Genomic DNA, 17,433 nt, shown 5'->3' on the forward strand with positions numbered 1-17,433 from the left:
TCTCCAAAATCCCATATTTTGCAAAAACCAGAAGATACTGTTTCTGCTGCAACTCTGTGTGCACTTGCAGGGGTAGCCAACCTTTTCAATGTGGCTGCATCCCAATGGCTTACCTTCCTTTCCCTCACGCCACCACCGCCACCCCCCCCCACCCCCACCCCCCCCCAAGAATTCTCTATCCACTTGTGACCCATGGAGTTCTTGCTGTGCATGGACCTTGGAGGTATGATGGGCATGTTACTTATGTCTTCCTGCTTTTATTTGTTTTAAGAAGCACTTCACAAAAGAAAATAAATACAAAAGATGGGCTTTTCAAAAGCTCTCAGCATCAGTCTAGCTCTTCTCCCTTTGAAGACAACTGGGACTTGACTTGACTGGAGATGGAATTAAGCCAACACTGAGCATTTTCAACACTTCTAGTCACAGCCTCTCCCCGGAGAATTTGTAATCTTACAAAAAAGATTAATTGATTAATACTGAGGTTGACCAATGGATATGAATCTCTCCATTCATAGAACAGCTCTGATTTTGAAACAGAAAGTCTCTTGCGTTTTTGCTTTGGTTACTATGGGTTAAGTTCTATTAGAGTTTCTCCCAGTTTGTTTTATTAGAAAATGGTATTTATTTGACTTCGGTATGCTACCTAAAATTGTTATAATTTGTTTCTTTATTTCCATAAACATTGCTGTGTTTATTTTGGAAGGGTGGTTACTTAAGAAAAAAAAAAAAACCAAAAAAACCCAACAAAGTAAGCTTAAAAATATATTGGTTATCTCCCATGTCTAATTTTCTCTTGTAATCAGCCTATATGATTTTCCTATAGCACCAATCTAAACAAAAAAAAGGGAGAGGGAAGAGAGACATTAGGATCTATTTTCAGGATGGTATATCAGACCACACGCACTTATGGGGTATAGTAGATTTGTTATTTTGGGCAGTACTGTGGAACTTATGAGAAGCTTTCTTTTTTTATACAAAGTTAGTTCAGAGTAGATTAAAGTTTATTTCAAACTCAGCATATTTGACCTCAAGCATCATAAGAGTCATGTAGAATTGGCTCATGCTATTAAATTCCTACAGCGAACTCCATAATAATGATTAATTTCTTTCATAAACTCTCTTCATAATTAATACAGGTTTCATTGTGGGCACTGCTATTCTCATATTGATTATCTCTACAATTTAGATTGGACTCGTAAAATGATGTCTTTGTTTACTCTGATGACCAGACATTTATTTTACTTGGATAACTCTCATCATTTGTGAACTGAGCTGGGCTTATTGCTACCATAGAAATTACAAGTATTTCAGAGCTGTTTCATGTAAGAGCAGGGATAAATTTTTGGCACCTGAGATTAATAATACTTTGGTGTTCTCTGATGCTTCTCATCTGGGAATCTGAGTTCTTTATGAATGTCAATTAATTAAGCTTTAAGATACCCTCCTGAAATAGGGAAGCATTAGTAGCCTCTTGCACTGATGGATAAACCCAGGTTTAGAGATGTTGACTGACTCTGACTAAGTCACCTGACAAGGTATCATGACTATAACCCAGGTTTGTCAATTACCAATCCTGTCCTTCAGTTGCGAGGAGTTTATTTCTCCTGGCATGATAATTTTTGATGTGGCACAGCTCCTTTTGGTAAAATACACTTTTTTAAAAGTTGTTATGGCTGGGGATGCTTCAGCTGCTAGAACAAGTATGGACCTTTCTTGTCGCTCTTTTCATCTCAGAAATAAATTAATTTTATTTCTGGGAGTGTCTCATAAGCTGCAGTTAAATCAGTAAACTTTTAAGACTCTAATAATCTCTTCTGGAAAAAGGGGGATTTTCAAATATCTGACAGACTTCAGGAGATGCAGCTTTAATGAGAAAACCAGATGATAATGAATGATGAGACTGAGATTTGAGCATTTGGAAGGAAAAGCCAGAAACCAGATTTTGTAACATCACTGTACACTTTATACAATGTTATGCAACAGGTGAACCTTCCTCTTGGTCAGTCCTAAGTATTAACAATATAAACCCACCTTATTACGATGTTAAAAAAAAAAAAAAAATAATCATCTGCTTCTCTTACAGCTCTAGTCCTGAGAGAGCCCGAGGATGGGGGCAGTGTATGTTGTTAGTTCTGTTGCCCGGACTCTGAAGGGTCCTGAGTCCCACAGGAGCTGCTGAGCTCTCCTTGTTTTGTTAACTTCAGAGGGTGCCGGGGGAAGTTGCAGGGAGTGGGAGAAGGCAATCTTTGGAAAGCCTTGGAGACAAACAGGAATTCCAGTTGTTGAGCTGAATTCAGCCATCCTGCTGTTGCCAGACTTGCAGGCGGGAGGGGCAGATGTGGATGTAACAAGCAGCACGTATATACACATTAGTACTTGCAGCACAACATCCCCCGTGCCTGAGGACAGTAAGTGCAACTGAGGACATAGTGGAGTTTACAAGAGTACCTCACATGTTGAGATGCTTTATAGTCCCCCCTGTGAATAGCCTAGCAAAAACCATATGTGAAATATAAATATACTGGGACTTAAAAATGGAGCTGTATTCCAGCCTTTTAAGTTAATTTTGTAACATACTGGATCTCAGGGCTTAATGTGTGTCGTATCCGATGCTAGCTGAATAGTGCAGGGCTTAATAAATGCAGTATGTACTGGAGACACTAGTGGTCTGATGGAAAACGTGAAAGGCAAACAAGAAGATGGTGGAAATAGCACATTTTAGTGAAAGAACAAATCCAGTTTGAACCAACTGACTGCCTGCTTCCTTTGGTCCGAAGGCAACAATGAACTCCTGTTGTCATGCTGAGTCAGTTTGCAGTGACTCACTTTATCAGTCTCAAAATTGTCCAGCATTTCATCAGAACTGGATTACACAATGGGTTTTTCCTTTTCCCCCTTTTTTTTTCCCAATACACTTGTAATATTAATAGGCACGTAAATCATCTGACGTTAACATGTTTCCTCATTAACTTTTACTTTTTTAATTATAAGATTAATAATCATACAACTTCCCAAAGAGGGAAATACAGTAATCCCAAATCTGACTTGAAATTCTAAAGCACAAACTTTCTTAGTTATGCGCTTCTCTCTGTTGAAAATAAGTTAAAGCCTTTTGTTACTTTCCACAGGATATTGGCATAGCTAACATATGCTCACAATTGTTCAACTGAGGTATGTGCTCTCTATTGGGTGTGGAGAGAAGATTTGTATGTGGAAACAGCAGCCAGTGTATCAGAGCTGAATTTTTCTCCCCAGCATGACTTTTTCAGTTATTTCTGCAAAAGCCTCTCAGAGAAAACACTCAATTGTAGTATTTTATCCACTGCAACAGTGCACGCATGTGATGTGATTTATTGGCATATTTATTCCTTAAGTGCAAAAAGAAACATGTAAAATGTGAAGTGTGTGGGTCTGTAATTAAAAAATAAGAACATCCTCATGGTCTCCGTAGTCTGGGAAAGAAGTTAGCTCTGTGAGACTTCGTATCCAACTCTGCATGTCAGTGCACTTCACCAGATTCTTTGATTTTAGCACCTATGCTGTTACACAGCTTCAATCAAAGCGATATGACTAAACCAAAAATGTGTAAAAAGTGATGCTGAGTTGACTGGACAGCAATACATCTGTTCTGAAATCCAGCATTTCTAAGTTCAGCCATGTTGTCTGCCCTAATTTAACATCTGTAATTTCCACCTGCATGATTAAATTAGTTGTGTTCAATCAAATCCATTTTGTAATTACATATTTAGGGCAAAAATACGGATCTTCAGTTTTTAATCTTAGAAGATTGGAGATACCTGGAATATGTTCTGTGCCTGTCCCAACCTCAACATCCTATCCTGGGTTTAATCCCACCCGTCTGTGTTTGGAATCAGTCCTGATGGCTATGAAATGGAAAGCTTCCAAGCGTCTTTGAATAATTTTTTAATTTTGTTCTTCAGTGGTTCAAGTTCTTTGTTGTTAATTAGATCAAACTACATTTCCACTGAGGCTGTAACAGTAGTGTCATCAGCCTGTAATCTGTCAAGTCCCTCTGAAACCTCCTTCAACTGCTTTTGTAAATTTAGTACCTCTCTGTAAAGTTCCTTGCAGAGTAAAATGTATGCTATTTTTTGATCAAAGGCCTCCTTGTTCTCAGTGCAAATTTCAAGACACTTGTTGATGCAAATGTAGAGGTGCATATTCCTGAGAGGAACACCAAGTGTCTCTGGGGAACCAGGGACATCGGTCTTCCTTTATCACTCACATTTGCCAGGCTGCTGGTGATAGCAGAGTGATTTTTGCCTTTATGCCCTGCAGTACAATTTTGGGACAGTTTGGTTGTTGCTTTTTCACTCGGTGTGGTTGAAATACACTAAGCAGCCTTTTATCAGAGGCAAAAGAAATAGTTTTAAACATTCTTGTTTGAAGCTTGGTTTTGTTGTCTAACCAAACAGTAAAGACATCTTTCTCATAGTTTTTTCATTGGTTTTGGATGGTATGTTCGGTAACACTGCATCCGTATTTGTGGTTTTCATTTTGGTACAGAATTAATAGCAGCATACAAGGACTTGCATTTTATTGTCTGTGTTAGGAGGTCGTTTGTCATCTTCAGCTAGCCAACCTGTACTAACGTCACTGTTCAATGCTGTTACTTTTTCTTTTATTTCTCCCTGTTTCTTCACTTAGATATTCTTTTAGAGACTTGTAAATTCAGCTGTCCACTATAAGAAGTGTTTCAATCATTGCTATCAACCGTTCCTTTTGTGTTCCATTGAAGGCAGTATCATTAAGATAAAATAAGGTTGCATCTGTCCTGTTAAGCAGAGCTTTTCTTTATAGCATAATCAACCAGTAAGCTTATTTCTGGGTCTTCAAGACACAAAGGTGTCTAATGTTGAAGAGCATCCAGGAGGTTTGGAACACAGATTTAAATTGTCATTGCAGCTACATTTAGTAATGATAATGATAGCACTAAAAACATCTCACTTTAAGGATCATCAAACTCATCAGAGTTCTGCTTCAGTAGTTTCATGTAAAAGAACATCTCATCTTGAAGGGTCTACAGAAATGAATTGTCTGTACTTTTTGAGATGGATGTGATTTCATCCTGACTTCTTGAACAGTTTTTGACAATGCCTACACTATACTGTTAAACAATTGTCTTGGGTTTTGTATTGCTTTGGTACATGCATACACTTGTTTCCTGTTGCTTTCTTCAACTTCTCTTGAAGCCAAATAAATTAATATTCTTATGCATGTTAAGCATGAAGCTCCACTTTGTAACACTGGTATCTTTATTATTAACAGTACAGCAAGAAACCTGCTGTCTGGATTTAATAGTTAGGAATAAAAACCTGAGCGAGATAGCTAGCTTTTGTTAGACCCTTGTTATAGAATACTCTGACTTCTTAATGGTGGTTTTTAGATCCTGAAAATATTGTAAGCTCATGTTCAAAACTAGTTTCCTTTAACCTTCTTTTTAGCATCTGATGACAAATGATTCCATCGACTAGTAGCATCTCTCTCATCAGGCCATGAAAGCATTGCTTATTCCCCACATAAGTAGGCAGGCAAAAGTGGACGATTTTTGCTGTCTTTTACAAGGGACAGAAATCTTTATATTCCTGTCACTACTTCCCTAGTAAGTTTTAGAATGTTTAAATTTTGCATTTGCTGATTGAAATTAGAGCGTAATTTTTCAGGTGTCACGTTTCTATTCTTTGTTATTTTCATGTAAACATTTCTGAGTGGCAGATCCTGAATAGTCAGCACTAATAGAAAAATGCTTCTGGATTGTTCCTTTATCTGTCAGTGTAAATATAGGTATCACGACTCATGGACACTTGGCCAAGCTGGATGTAAGCAACAGCAGCAAAACTTGTAACATCTCCCTTGGGACAATTGTGAGGAGCTGAGCAGAGTTCTGCTGTAACTCCTGATACAGTAGATACATTTGACCCAAGATGTCAGGCCTGTATTTCTGCTTTTGAAGCTACCTGTAGATTTATCTGTTGGGGCTCCATCTCATCCATCCCGTCTGTGTGAGTTTTGGTTTGGTGTTCAAACGGGAGAGCATGAGGAGCACCTCTCTGAAAGCCAGCGTTCCTCAGATGCTTTCCATTGCCGAAAAGAGAAAAAGTGCTCATTTACCAGTACCACAGAATTTGTGTGGCCTTTGTTCATCTTTGTCATTGGCATATTTAGTGGTCCTCTATAGCTTATTGCTTTTTGCTTTTTATGCTCTTTTTTTTTTTTTTTTTTGCTTCAACCTCTCTCTTGGCCACAAAGTGTCTATGTGACAGTATTAACTTCTCTATGCGGTCTTAGATGTAGTTCTGTTAAATGAAAATTTAGCTGTCAGTTTCACAAGTAACATTAATTGACAATTTCTCAAAGATGGGGGGTACACATACTGCTTTAAAAATGCGAAGGGGTTATTGGGTACTGTGGGAAGTCCCAAGAAGCTTTCTGGGGGTTGAGAGCCTGGCCACAGTGGGAGAATGAGTGGGATGGCAACTGTGTGGGATGGTTTGCTCTTCATCCATTGAGTACTTCCTTGTCCCCACAGGCATGGTCTTCAGTCCAGAGCTCTGCTCAGAAATTCCCAGGGCTTGATCTATTCCTGTGCAGATGAGACAACAGAGTACTGAAAGGCTAATTTAGCAGGAGGGAGCTGGGAGAATGAAGGTAGACCAACCATGTTCTTTTACTGTAGTGTGTTGGGGTTTTTTTTTACATGCCATGGTCAACACCTCTTCCCAGAAGCATGCTGGTATCTATGATAAGGGAAATTCTTTTTTACCCCAAGCAGTATTGGGTAGTAATTTTTTTTGAACTGAAGGGACTTCAGTTTGAACTCAGATCCATTAAGTTATGGGTGTTAATGGGTACTTCCAAAACACGAGTGTTTCCTGGCCATTTAATTGTGACAATAGAGTAATTCAATATACAATGTTTTACTTTATGGTTTACTTTATGATACAAACCTTTATGCTCTGCCTTTGCCACAATTTTCAGCATGCTTCCTAGTCTTTAATCTACTCTTCTTTTAACTGGTAGAAAACAAATTGGAAATCTCTTCTTTTACATTTGTAGGGAGGGGGGGTTTAATACTCCTTGAGGGGAACGAGATAACTTTATGCAGTTTTCCCTTATTTTATTCCCTGTTTTGCCTGTCTTTTCCTTGATGGCTTTCATTCTTCGATCAATTCCATCAATTTTAATTGGAATTTTTTTTCCTGTCTTCTCTTGTGATAAAAAGGTACTTTCATGTCATCTGTTTTTTTGGGCCCAGTGGTAAAAGGGCTGTCTTTGGGAATTTGGACATCCATTTTCCATTAAAATGAATGGAATAAAGTGTTAGTATCTTGCAGGGATTTGAACACCTTTGAGCTATTGTGAAGCAAATATTCTTGTTCCTTTGAAAGGGAGCTCTTGCCATAGACAGGGATGGATAATCCTGAGCTTTGAGACCTGTGGATAGTGCTGACAGTCTGTAAGTCAACTTTTTGGTTTCATTTGTCTTGCACATAACTTTTCTTTTCTCAGAGGAGTAGCCTGTAAAGTAATGCCAAAGAAATTCCAACATCATTAAGTACCTAACAGCAAAAAATCATAGCAATTTTTATGTTGTGGCTTCTCCAGAAAATGATGTAATTTATGTCCTTCATATTTTGAGACAGGGGTCAGACTGAGCTGGCTTTTATCGGTGTGGTAAACTGGTGCTTTTTTTCCATGGTGGTTGACTTCTCGTGCTCCAAAATTAAGCTTTAATTTAGGAGGTAAAAAGCTCGTAGCCTGCTTGACTGTGAGGTTCTAATTAAAGATTGCACTAGATGTGAGCTGACACTTGTTTTTTTGCAGTCAGCCTCCTAATACAAGAAGTCTTGGATGTTTGAAGCAGTGTTGGCTCTGAAGACTATTGACATTCATTTAAATGTTAAAGCTCTTTACTGTTTTACTGGGTTAGTTGGTTGGGTATTTCCCCCCCAAGAAATAAGGCAGGAAACGAAAAGAGATCCTGTTGTGGAGACCTTGAGAATTGTTGTCACATTTTGATACCTCGAGCCCAGAGTAATATTTAGACTGAAACAGCAGTTTGGGAGAGTAATGCCCCATAAATTCTCTTCATTATAACACTGTGACTACCTTTCTGATACCTGTTTGTAAACTGTGAATGGTTATCGGCAGTAGACGCACATGTGAGCTGGATGTGGTGCCTGAAGAGCCAGTTCCAGCTCTCATGACAGAATTAGATGTGTTGTACTGTTAACAGGGCCCTTGCAATTTCCCCCTGCAAACTTATATCTTGTAACCCCCAGTGAATTTTTATGGTGTGTTACAGCTTCACTGTATGAATCCCTAGGAATTCCAGATTGAAACTCAAGCTTTACTTACTCAATTGGAAGGATGCATGATGTATAGCTTGATATTTATGTGGGATTTCTGTCAGACATTATTTTTGTCTCGTGCTTGGTGCCTGGCCCAAAAATGGTTTGCTGAAGCTAGTTGAGACTTTCATTTAGCTGTACTGGGTAGTACCTTTTGTTTCTGAAACAGAAAGCTTTAAGGTATACTGGCATTTATGGTTCTAACATCGGTGATGTTATCACAGTGTGGTAAGAACAAATGTTGATTCATTCCGAGACCACAACAGAGAGTCCTTAAAAGTCATATTTGTATCCTGATTCTTACCGATATTTTATTGGCTTCAGGACAACTCAACAAATGGAACAGTAGGCCAGCAAAGTACCAGTTAATGTAAAGTTATCTTTATTCCAACTTCTGTTTATTTTGTTGGGTTTTTTTCATTGCATACTACCAAATGGTTTCACAATGTGACCTCTGATTTTGAAACAAAACAAATTCCATGTTAGTTAGTACTGATTAGTGCAATATTAACATTGATTCTTTATTTACTCAAAAATCAGGAAATTAAAGTTCCCCTGACAAACTTAATTATGCCTAATTGCGCAGATATTACAAAGGGGATCTCTCATTACATAATCAGACCATCTTCATAGCAATACCAAATATTACAGTCCTAGCTAATGATTGCAAAGAAAGCTATAGAAAAGGAGCCCTTTGACCATAAAGTAATAATCTAACTCGGGCTCATTAGAAAACCTGATTGAAGAGTAGCATTGAAGTTGGTACACTTCGTTTCCATTATATAATTTTGAAAATATTGTCACCTTCTTCTGTATGTTCTAGTTCTGTAATGAAAGACCCTTTTGTTCAAATACAGGCAAAATAAAAGGGTTGTTTGTCTATAGGATACCCTAGCTCGTTTCTGTCAGGCTTACACCACCACTAACCTCACCAGATCTTCCAATTTTTGATAGGTCTGATTGAAAGAAAGGCTGTTATCTCTGTTCATGTGTAAAGTAAGACCTGAGGCTTAATTGTCAGTGAATAAAACTTTTTGCTTTTAATTTCTTTGGCTTTAAAAAATAAACTCTTTCATCTTTTCCTTACAAAATGAATTTCAATTAATATTTCCGGAAAAGAAATGCACCTCTAAATTTGTCCTTTAAAACAGCTGAGTAAACTGTTTAGGTTAACAAAAAATATTCTCCTTTAGGCTGAAACTAAAGGACTAATCAAAACTAGTGTTGCCTAGTTTTTCTAAAATAATTTACCTTATATAAGGTAAAAAAATATTAAAACCAGGACATTCCTTTTCTTTATTGCATCTAGTATTTATTCTTCAGAAACATCTTCTGACTAAAAGTTTCAAAGATGATGAATCCTGCCAAGCTACACACAAAAATAACCCCCATGAGGTGGTCTACAGATAATCAAGGTTTGTGAAAGTGAAATTTTATACTTCTTTTTGGTGGTGTTAGCACTAGTAAAATGTTGCATCCTTACTAGTGTTTCCTGTGCGTTTGATACAGAGGGCAGCAGTTAAGTTTTTTCTTGGAGTGGGCTTCTCAGACTATCAAGGCTTGTTAGAGGTTTTGCTCATTTCCATTTCTTTACTCCATGGTCTCTGTAATTTTTAGTTTGCCCCAAAACAGAATCAGGCTATTTTATATACTCACAGGTGAGAGACAGTTAACTGCAACACTCCCAAGTCCCTGTGCCTGGTATTTTCTGTTAGCTGGCTGTAGGATTTTAGGGGCATATATCCAGAAACACTAAGCATGGGGACTTAGCAAGAATTTGGGCCATCTGAATCTGAGTCCTAGGGTGAAATTTTATGCTGAGCTGCTTCAAATTGTGATACAAGCCATACAGCTCTGACAAAAACCCAGCCTTTTCAGTAACATACAGCTCCAGTCTGCCTGGTAAATGCATTGGTTTCGTTTTGCCTAGAATACGTGAAGAGAAACATAGGAACTTTCACATAGTGCTTGTATTTGAGGAAAATAAACCTACATCAGCTGAAGGGACTCCACAGTGAAGTATTAGATGAAAAATGGCACTTAGTGTTACTTCCTTCAAATACTACAGCATTATTGTACACGCTGTGATGATTTTTGTGTGTGTGTGTCATATAGCCTTAGCCTTAAGAAAAGAAACAGTTTTCTAGTTTTTATAATTGTATAGAAAAAGCTTAAAACGTACTTGGGAGCATAATAAAGATTTAAAAAAACCCCAAAACTGGCTTTTAAGGCAATTGCATAACTTTTAGATCCTACTATATGATTTTTTTGATGTTTGTCTCTTTTCTGTAGAGGTGTTTTTTGTCTGCTTCACCTATAGATAATCAAATCAAAGTTAAAGAATGGAATTCCTGTCTTTGTTCATCTGATACACTTAAATTGCATTTTTGTTTTTATTTTTCCAGAAGTGGCTATTCATTTGGGGGGCAATACTCTCCGATGTGATATTCTAAACTAGAAGATTATTGCCTCCTGAAAGAATAGTATCTTTGAAAATGCTGACATAAATATTTTCCAAGTAGGATGGATTCATGCTCATAAGCTTGTGAAAATATTCAGTTGCACCCAGAGGGTAAAATAACAGCTTCCAAAATATTGCTAGTAATGCCTCATGCTTTTTTTCCATATAAAGCAGATCTTCATTCATGATAAACTTAGTGCATCTCAGCTGATACGACAATCGCTAGAGTTGCAGAAGTTTGTTTTGGTTTCGTTTGTTGTTGAGATTTGTTGTTGTTTTTCCCTGCTACTGAAAGAGGGTGAAAGTGAAGTGATGGCCACCTAGAGCTTCAGCTTTTTCACTGTGGTGCCTATCATAACTGTCTGCAATTATTATGACAGCAGTCAAATCCTCCTGCATGCTCCTTAACTTTCTGGGACAAAAATAGAAGCCTTTGATAGTCATCCTAGTTATCTGGTAGAAGAGAGTGACGGATGTGCATCCTGACTTGTTTGTCACCATAGCTCCTTTCAGATGGTAAAACTACTTTTTATGATGTGTTGTTCTGTTTGGGATGAATTCAGTATGGATTTACATAAGTAAATCATCAAATTTCTAGACCTTAAATGATGAAAGAACTGCAACGTGGCTCTTTATAATTGAATTATAGGTAACCTTTGGAAACCATATAGTGATCTAATAGAGGGTGCAACATACGATGCAGTAGGCTGTGTAACAAGATCTGATTCCATTGTAACTCCACAGCTTGGATGAGGGCCTTGCACATTAGCTCAACAGCTAAATTGGTCACAAATGGCCTGCTGATGTAAATAAAGGTAGTATCCCAGCACTCTGTAAGTAGAGAGGATGAACAGATACGTAGTTAAGGCCACATATGTAAACTGCAGCCTGTTCGGTGTTAAATAATTGTAACAGAATCTACACATTCCAGACAGAAATCTAACGTGAACATCCCAAGTGTGTGTGGATGTACATGTAATGGGGAGATGGGATAAAGCATGTGGGAGTCAAAGGACTTTTTGTGTGGCTTTGGTTTTGAATTGGAAAATGGTATGTTGGTAGGGTGCTGGTCTTCCGGAGTTTGTTTTGTGGAGACTCTCAGTCCTTGTAGGTGGTGATTGATGCACACCACTGTTGATAGGTATAAAAGCAAGAGGCTGGCTTTGTTGGGACTAAATGTCTTGCATTGCCTAGATCACACTGTCAATTTGCTAATGTAGCAGCAATATTTACCCAAACAGTACTAGAGTAATGCGGTACTGTTGTGTCTGACATGGGATTATTATACAGTGGGTGCACCATTTTGCAGCCTGTGTGCAAAGTGGCCTAAGGTTTGTAAGGGAACAGTCATTGTGCAAAGTGCTCCTTTCCAAAGTGCTGGTAGTGTCATTGTAGGAGAAAGTGGGCTTTTGCAGTACTTGGTACGTAACTACTTGCAGACAGATTTTCACAAATCCATTGAAACTGTTGGAGATGTATCAGCTCTACATCTGATCTATTATTCAGGACATTCTGGGATTAAAAAAAAAAACCCCAACAACATTCAGTTTTGGTTCAGCAGGTGCACCCCAGTCTTGCCAATCAATTGGGCTGTCTGAAAGCCTGATCCATTGAGGCAACATAGCCTGAGCTTCTGAGCAGGAAGGTGACATCCCAGTCTCACTTCTGTTCTTAACAGTGATTAATTCTTTCCACTTAGTTTTTACTATCTGTAAAATGGGAATTACAGTAGCTTTTTGCCAAAGGAAGTTGTGAGATTTGATTTGTTCATATATATGTGCAACTGAACTATGGAATGATGGATCAAAGTTGCTAAATTAAAGGAAAGTATTAGTTATTTGGAGGTCTGGCAGTAAGTAGTGACTGCTGAGATGGGAGAACAATTGAGATTCTTTGCATATTGAAAGGCACCAGAAGCATGCTGTATTTCTCTCCTTCTGTCCTCAGCATTTTCACCAGTAAATCTGCAGGGATAAAGAGAATTTTGTGGTTCTTCAACATTTTTCTTGGCCCCTGCTGATGTAAATCAAACATACTGTCCTCCTGTTCTCTTCAGGTTTTAGAAAACCTATTTTTAATCACTTCATACAGGTATCTAATTTGAATCAGCCTGCCACACTGCAGGACTCGTGCTTTTTTAATTGGCATCTTTCTCATTACGTTTGAACAAAGTTGCAGAGACACTGCAGGACACCAGTAGAGACATCTGAATCACCAATCCTGTTGGGCTGGCAACATGATGGTGTGATATACCAGGGGAGTCTAGGAGATCTGCGTATGTGGTGAAGGGGAGTAAGTGGAAGCAATCAAGTCCAGACGTGTTGCTGTGAGTGATTCTAGGTCTAGCCTATACCATCTGAAAGAGAATTGTGACAGAAATTTGCCTGGGATTTTTAACACCAATATGGTGTTAAACCAGCCTGGTTTCTAAGAACAATTCCCGGGATTCTAATGAAGTGGAGCTCCCTGAAGGCATTGATGGAACTGGCCTAGGGCAGGTATGTGGAGTACATCAAAACCAGTGTGTTAACCCAGCACAAGGATGGGCAGGATACCCAACCAGTTCAGGGACTCAGTCTCACTTAAATTTCTTTAGAATTTGAAAAGCAGCGCTTAGATAACTACTAAGAGGTCAGGGTTGTTTTTTTTTTTCAAAGGAAGTAGTTCATAGCCTCAGGCATGGTTACGTAGATGCCATGACTCCTTTTCCAGTTGTGATGGCTTAGCAAGATGCCTCTAAACTCAGCATGTTGATGCACCTGGCAACACAAAAAGGAGAGACCAGAGCAGTACAGAATATGTTATTTGGCACTGAAGCACCTTCCTTCCCTCTTAGTCCGTCATCCAGAATCTTGTCACTTGCAACACTTTCACAGTTCTGGTGGACAGTTTGATTTTTTTCTTCTCTCTCCCTTACTGCTGACGCTCAGTGTGTTCTTAGGGCTCTGCAGCTCTCTGGGAGAACTGCAGATGGGTGCCCCTGCTGCGCCAAGCACCAGAATTTTCCACTTGCCTTATGGTGCTAGTAATTTTTTAATTCTTTTAAAGGCTTTGCTAGAGGGGTTGGGACTGCTTTGCCTCCCTAATGCAAATTATGGAGATTAACTCTGAACCAAGAAGACAAGTTTACAGAAAAACAAAACCAGGAGTGTCATCTGCTGGGTAGACCAGCATTCCCTGTTCTTGCATTCAGGATGGATAATGCAGCCTTTTACTGAGATGGCTGGGAGCCCTGTGTTCCAGCCTCTTGTGGGGTGACCCCATGTATGGCATAACCAAAACTTGGTGTCTCTGCCATGGGAGCGGTGCACTCCTGGGCACGTGACAAGAGTTTGCTTGCCTGTTCTGTTGCGTGACCAAGCATAGGCCAGCCATGGAACTGCCATGCAGACCCTCACCATCACACGGCAGGTGTGTGTCCTGTCCTGCGACAGAGCTCAAAGCTATCTGTAGTTACCCATCCTCTTCCTGCAAGAACCAAGAACGTAGCCATCAACCTGCTCACGTAATGGTGAGGAAGAATTGCAGGTCCACAGGAATGTGACATGGCAGTGAGCAGGCTCGCCTTGGCATTTTGAATCAAGCAAGAAGGCAAACATTTTTTATGTTGGCAAAACATTAAATTGTGATTCGCTCTGCAGTTGCACCACTCAGGCTGTTTTTACGCTCTTTTTATATGGCTGAGGTAGACTGAATGATTCATAAAATAACAGAGAATCAGACCATTGATGGTTTGGATTCATTTAGAAAGACTTGCAGGCAAGGAACCAGTTGTGCGGATCATATCTTGCGAGGTTTTTCATTCAGGTCAGAAAACTACTTGGATTTTATAAAGATTATAGCTATTTGGATTAATTTCTGATTGAGGGCCAAAACTAGCTTAAGTTGGAATCTCAGTCATATTTGTTTTCAGTCTTGAGGTTTGAAAGTGTTTGGTTTTGGTTCTACAGTTCTGCATGTACACAAACCCCATGCAACTTTGGAAGGAGTGGCTTTGGGTTCTGGTTTGGGTCCGGTGCTAAGCGTTGCAATAACTGCATGGAATCGGGCTCAGATCTAGCGTTCTTACTGAGATTGAGGCTTCCTCCAAATACGAGGAAGTTTGGCCTGTGGCCCTGGTTCAGGTACATAAATTACACTTGTAGAAAGCTAGAGGAAGTAAGGATCTAGGTGCCTCCCAGCTTATAGGTTTTGGATCTGGGTCTGTTACAAATCTGAACATTTTTTGGACTTAAGTGTTTCTGCCTTAGTACTTGGATTTCAACCTGCATGTCTCTTAAATATGAAGTGTTCAAGTTGGTATTTTATCCCAACTTTGTACATTTTTGAATCTCTCTTCAGATCTGTATGTGTAAGGAATTAATGTTAGCTTGGGGTCAGATGTTCCAGAGTACGAAGAACTTCTTACATCTGATACCCTCCTTTTAGTGTAGCTCTAGTTTAAAATTTTCAATTCAGAGACTATTCCTATCATTTGAATGGAACAGGAGTACATAAAAACTTGTGATTTTCATCAGCTGGTTTTGATACAGGTCGCCTTGATAGAAGTATTTGTATTTTTCCCATAATACTCTCCATCATAAAACTCTTGAGAGACACCAGGCTGAGATAGGAGGACGAAGCACTATATATTTGTGGTACCATCTGCTTGTGGAACTACAGCTGAGTCCATTTTAAAGATGGAAAAACTGAGGCAACGAGTGGTCAGTTGGCCAGATTGAGTTACCAGTTACAAGCGAAGTCTCCAAATGCTCCTTGTGCTTTCCTGACCTTACATACCTTCAATAAGGTGAATATGCTCATAAAATCGAGAGAAGCAAGTATGCAACAGGGCTCAGTTTTTGCAATATATATTTGGAGTAACTTGTAAGAGTTGCCTCTATGTATGCCAGGTGTGTATGTAGCTAAATTTTACAGAATGAGATGCACAAAGTCACCTAATAGAGCTTTTTACTCTTTATATTTTACCCTAAGGTAAAAAAAAGGCTGTGTTTTGATGAGAACACGAATGAAAATTAACCTTTTGAAAAAGATTACTTAATCCTTCTGTATTTACTGTATATCTGGATGAAAACAGAATGTTTATAAGCGAAATACAAAAATGTGTAGCGGCTACCGGTGAACAAAACTAATCAAATTCACAAGTCACCAGGCTGGTTAATATTAGATTCTGTGAATCATGAATATCCAGCCAGCCTGATGGTACAAATCCATGAATCTAGGGAGTCTACCTGTCTCTTTTAGTCAGCAGGCTATCCCTTTTCGATCACTACAATTTAGGCATATGTTGCCTAATAATAAATGCAAGAGTAAAAATTTATTTTGGGAAGCAGGATGTTTTAATAGAGCTTTAGATTAAAACTGAGATTCATTTATTCATTTTACTTCATTTTAGCCGACTCCAAGCTAGCTGCCTAGCCTAATCTGGTTGTGTAGGCTTCTTCCTCGGTGGAAAAAGCTGGGATGAATTCCTTTTGGGAGGTGCCTGTCTCTCCACTGACAATAGAGGGAGCCTACACAACTGGCTTAGGCAGGACACTTCACTTTTAGGGGGGTATGAGTTACTCCAGGCAAATTCCGTGTTAAGCAGCAGGACATTTGCATTCTTGTCTGTTTTCCTACTGATTTACAGCATAACCTTGGGAATGTCACTTAACTTTTTGTTGTTGTTGTTGTTGTTTTGTTCTCTCCCTACCCCCCTACCCCCCCGACCTAGTTTCTCCATCTAAAAAATACCCCGTGGATAAAGTTCCCGGAGAGCCTTTGTCCAAAGATGAAATACAGGTGCAAAATCTTATTTCCCTGCTCTTGCTACTTTCCCATGCCTGTAGTTGTCATTAAAATCAACAGAATTTTTGTGACAGCGTAAGTTTACATGTGATGAGAGGCAGGGCTGAGTGAAAATTATTTTAGAAGCAGCATGTATCTTCTCCAGATATGACAGAATATTGTAAAAATAAAAATCTAGTAGCTGGCTACGAGTATTGATTTTTCCCATCTTTGCCTCCCCTTCACACCTTCCCCCTAGCCTCCCGCTCCCCCCGCCCCCAGCAAAAAAATCCAGGGAGTGGGGAGAGCGTTCTTCAAATTAGACCTGTATTTTAAATAACCTTGGCCTGTTTGCAACTGGGAAAATGTGTTTTTTTTTTACTTGAGAGATTTATTTCTGTCCTTGTAACACCATGTACTATATGCATTGCACCTGTTCAGACATAAGCACAGCACATTATTATAGCTGTAGGGGTAGAAGCTTCCCAATATATGTTTTTGAGAGGAGGGAACGCTGGGGAGAATAGCCCTCTCTTTTCAATTGTTTACCGAGCAGTCTCTTACGAAGACTTCTTCCTCATCAAGATCAATTTTCCCTGCTCCCCTATTGTCTGGGGAAACCTATCTTCAGGAGCGTCTTTCTTGAAAGATCTCATGACTTTAAAATCATCAGTGGGCTTTGTGTAGTCTGCCTGTCAAAAGAGATATGTTTACACCTTCCCTGCATGTGTTAAAGCTATAAGGTTACGGAGCAGAATGGCTGATAATGTTCCGGCGCTTCGTGCTAATATGCACCCCCCAAAAAAATGTATTTATGATAATTATACGGAC

General features: G+C 39.1%; 1 protein-coding gene across 1 annotated transcript in view; it reads left to right on the forward strand.

The window, feature by feature from the left end:
• The window catches only part of ZBTB20 (zinc finger and BTB domain containing 20), a 519,668-nt gene that overhangs the window by 10,909 nt on the left and 491,326 nt on the right, over positions 1-17,433 (forward strand). The window lies entirely within an intron of this gene.

This window comes from Falco cherrug, chromosome 5 (genome assembly GCF_023634085.1).
Source record: "Falco cherrug isolate bFalChe1 chromosome 5, bFalChe1.pri, whole genome shotgun sequence".
Taxonomy (NCBI): Eukaryota; Metazoa; Chordata; class Aves; order Falconiformes; family Falconidae; genus Falco; species Falco cherrug.